Here is a 4,729-nt window from a genome sequence, read left to right on the forward strand (position 1 = left end):
TATTATATATATTATATTAAACTGATAATATAATTATATTAAAAACAATATTCTATAATTATTATATTATTATATTATATTATATAATTATGATCATATAATTATATCCATAATATGATTATTATGGAGTGGTGTCCCTTAGTGAAGGGGCACCACCAACATATATTTAGGAAGACTCATTCTTCCTAATAAATTTTTCTTTTTTTTTAAGATACAAGGAAACTCAACATAACCTAGGCTTAGAAAACTTTGATTTGATCAGTACACACGAGGAGATCCCACTCAATGGTAGTGCCTCAAATTTAAAGGCTTGAGACCTTGGCAAAGTTCTACTGGCTGCTTGCACCCCAATATGGAACTCTAATGGCACATTGGAATGTCTCACAAAGGATTTATCATGCAAATACTGCTTCCTGTATTCCGAAAACCTCAAGCTTGTTCAAATATGACATTTTTGAATTTTCTCAGTAATCTGGAGGGGAATGAATCTTGACACCACAGTTTAAAACTTCCAAGGATGAAAACATCAGTTGTGATTTAACTGAAAGTGGAGACCATGGAGATGCACATGGAGACTCTGTATGTGCTCAGGATGCAAGAACATGCAATGATTGCAACAGGTTTGATGCAGACTTTGAATGTTCGAACAGATTCACAGAGGGATTCAACAAATTCAAGTGCAGAACTTCCTCAAAGTGATCATGAAAACCATTTTGATGTTACACTCTTACAGGAGAGTAGCAATGATACTGAGCTAAGCATGCCCCCTGGAAATGAGATGGATGTAGTTCCTTTTGATTGATCAAATCTGGTACCTCCTATCAGCATATGCGAAGGGGAAAACAATGTAACTGGAACTTAAGAAAGAGTCATACAAAACCTAAAGGTAATTCTGAGAGTTGGGCTGTAAAGCCAATCAAGGAAATGGCTACCAAAGAGCCATAAATGGTGGTTCAAGGAAGAGTTAAACAGATATGGTTACTTTACAATTGTGACAGGACTCTTACCTCATGCTGTTTGTAGATCCTCAATGGGTTCACCTGGCTCATTGGAGAAAAATTATGATTATTGTATTATGATGATTCATTGGCTGTAAATTAAAATTTGTAATGTAAAGGTAATATACAGAAGGAATTCCCTACAAAATTTCTTACACGGTTCAGCTTACGAGCAACATCAATGGAGCAAAGAATAGTTTTTTTTTGTTGACACCAGGTCTGATGATCCGGCAAGCTTGGTTCGACAATTGGTTGATACCTTCTCCAAAAGTTTTTACAGCAAGAGAGAAAAAGTTTTATGTAATGGATTTTACAGCAAACTCTGGCATTGAATGTGACTGGCAACTTCCTCGTGTCCCCTTTTTTAACAATTTTTCAGTAATTGAAGTAAACCCATTATAACTGCTAGATTTTAACAACGCATAAGGTCACTTTCATTGTGTAGTAGATTCTGTCCTGTAATCAGTACAGTCAATTTGTCTATTTGACATTATAATTGCCACCATGACTGGTGATGGGTTTATTTAAGACACTGTCTACACGTGATGCTTACCTTTTCCCATGTATACTCACATGATCATCATCGACAGAGCTTTTCAATTACTCAAATTTCTAATTTTAAATTAAGAAACTTGTGGAGCCCAGTCGTTTATTGTACATTTCTTTTTTCTGTTTATTTTTGTTGAATATTTTGTCATTGATTTCAAAGGTTGATGATCAAGATCATATTAATTTTTAAGGATTACTCAAAGTAATAGATAATTGGAATGAATTGCTTATCAAGCTGCTGATTATTCGTCAGATCTTCATCAGCTGCTTGGTTGTCTGTTTGAAGCTATGTCACAAGGTTCGCCGAATTTCCGGCTTCAGGTTCGGAAATCGGCAAACATATAAATTTCAAAAAAAAATCGTATAAATTCGGCCAAAATTCGTACAGCTCAATGAAACAACAGCGTCTGGAAGGCGTTTGTTTATTCTGCACAGTTGTTTGCCGTCGTCACTGCAACCAAGGTTTCTCCTGTTGCCGCGCCGAGAATGGAATGGAGGCCATCAAAAGTATCGTTATGTTATTTAATTTTGGTTTATAGGATTCGTAAAACTACAGTATCGCTTTGTTATGTTTCATAAAGTCAAAATAGAGTTATGTTATGTTATGTTTTATGTTTCATAATTTTATGTTTTATAAAGTCAAAATAAAAAAATTAATATATTTCCATTTTATGTGTTTAAAGATAGAGTTTTGTGATTTATTTTGTATTAAAAAAATCAAATTGTTTATGCATAACTAAAGTATCGCTTTGTTATGTTATGTTTTATGTTTCATAATTTTATACTTTGTTTTATAAAGTCAAAATAAAAAAATTAATATATTTCCATTTTATGTGTTTAAAGATAGAGTTTAGTGATTTATTTTGTATTAAAAATTTGATGTTCATAAAACTAGCATTATTTTTAATAATTTTGATTGAAAAGAGAAAATAAAAATAAATTATTACATATATTATATTTTAAAGAAATTCTATAAAGCGAATTTAATGCCGAATTTTTCTCGAATTTTTTCTCGCTATCGAACTCCATCCGAATTTTATAGTTGTCGAACTCGAACTCAAACTCGAACCTTGTGACTTAGGTTTGAAGTACTTGGCTTCTTGCTTGAGTTCCTTGGTTGCATGCCTGATCTGCTCGGTTATCTATTTGGACTATCTGAGCTACTTGGTTGTGTGCTTAAGCTACTAGGTCGTCTGTTTGAACTGGTTGCTTGTCTACTTCACCTGCTTACTAGATTGCCATGTCATCATTAAAAAAGTTCAAAAAAGGTCACTTGAGGATTTTTAAATGTGGCGACTTCTTCCGAATTTTAAATATGACAGCAAAATAAATGAATACCCTCAACATGTTGGACATCTTCAGATTGAAATTGGTTCCACCCTTTTTTTGGTGCAGAGGCTGATTTAAAGTGACAGCTTCCGCATTTTTCCGTTGCAATTAAATAAAAGATTCTTCAATCAACCAGGCCTATGATTATGTGTTCATTTCTTTCTTGAATGTGTGTCGATGCATGTTTGTTTGTAGGGGAATGATGTTATGGATTTCAGCAGGCTATGAGTCAAATATAAGATTTATTCTGGCTGTTTTTGGAGAGACGTCGTCTTTGTTGTTATTAGCCATATGAAGGAAAATGGTTGATGGTGTAAAGCGATATTTATTATTGCTACTTTTGATCTGTGTGGTCTCTGAGTTGTGTAGCGTTTTTTAGTGTAGTGTTAATCATTCTTTCTTGACTAAGTGGAGAGAAATCTCTGTTATAGGAAAATGTGCGCACTGGTAGTAGCAACACTGTACTACAGATTGGAGCAGGATGATGTTATTGAATTGAGAGTCAACCATGATGGAATTGGCTTTTTGAAAATGGTTGGGTGTGGTAGTGTTGTTCTTTAATAGAGTCAATATTTTTAAAAAACAAAAGAAAGTCAATGTGTGGTATCAAGTGTACAATGATAATTATCCGAGCAATCACTGGGCAGTAAGAATTTATTATTGGAGGAAGATGTGGGCTTCAGCATATACTACCTTGATGGAAATTCAAAAATTTAAAAATGCTAAGGCATGAAGATGTTATATGGTGAAGTAACTAAGAAATCAGTGCTACAAGTATATACCTGTATGGGAATAAAGGAGTTGTGTGGTTAAAGAAACGAATGGTGTGGAAACAAAAATTATAATACTGGGCATGGCTGTTCATTTTGGCCTGATCACTTCCTAGGAACAGAAACGGAAGTTTTTTGTGCATATGTCTTTGACAATATATATATTGAGTGGGTCATTCAAGTGATATGTTTTAAAGAGAACTAGGCTTCAGAAGAAGGATAACAGACAACAATCTGCATGTCAAAGATGTTGATTATTGTAGCTTATGCTGATGAGCTGATTTTTGGCAGTGATCCTGAAGAGATGTGTGAAGTTTTTGCTCCTAATATGTAGGAGTCTGAAATGTCCACGCTGCGTGAATAGTCATTCTTTCTTGGTTTGCAAATTCATCAATTAAGTAGAGGCATTTTCATTTCTCAAACAAAGTATATAAGAGAGATGTTCAAAAGGTTTAGAATAAGGATTGCGATTGTGCGAGCACTCTAATGGTGACAAGATGCAAGTCAAGTAAAAATTATGAGTCTCTAGATGCTAATCAAATTTTGTACAGGTCTATGATAGGAAGTTTATTAAGTATTACAGCTACTAGATCTAACATTGTGCAAGTTTTTGGTTATGTTTCTATATTTCAGGCTACTCCTAAGACTCAAGAGTACTCATGTTCATACAGTCAAATGGATCTTCAAGTATTTTAGGAGTACTATGGATTATGGATTATGTGATGCAGGGCACTATGGGTCCTAATTAGCCTCGTACAGGCAAAAAGGGATTTTTGAGGAAATTTTTCTTAGTTGTAATTGAACAATGTTTTGTAAGGTCATTTTAGAACATTTCCAATCATTTTCCAAAGTTGCAAGTCTTTAGACTCTAAAATGCAAATGTTGCTCAAATTGGCAAAGCTGTAAAAGCATGTTTTTCGCAAAAAAATGAAAAAAGGGATAAATCTTGATATGGGAAGTTGAAAAGTCGTCCCAAAAATGTGGATCAGTTACTTTTATTCTCTATTTACCTTAAATAAGCCATTTTGGATCAATTGTATGGCTGGCTTGAAGATTTGGAGAAGTTTTGTAATGAAAACATTC

General features: G+C 33.9%; 1 long non-coding RNA gene across 1 annotated transcript; it reads left to right on the plus strand.

The window, feature by feature from the left end:
* The first annotated feature begins 200 nt into the window (after window positions 1-200).
* Window positions 201-4,040, plus strand: LOC149545242 (uncharacterized). Its single transcript, XR_016354243.1, has one exon. It is a non-coding gene; the product is annotated as an uncharacterized LOC149545242 (long non-coding RNA).
* The last annotated feature ends 689 nt before the right edge of the window (window positions 4,041-4,729 follow it).

The sequence above is a fragment of the Cupressus sempervirens genome, chromosome 7 (genome assembly GCF_028749045.1).
Source record: "Cupressus sempervirens isolate cs-2001-9-10 chromosome 7, ASM2874904v1, whole genome shotgun sequence".
Lineage (NCBI taxonomy): Eukaryota > Viridiplantae > Streptophyta > Pinopsida > Cupressales > Cupressaceae > Cupressus > Cupressus sempervirens.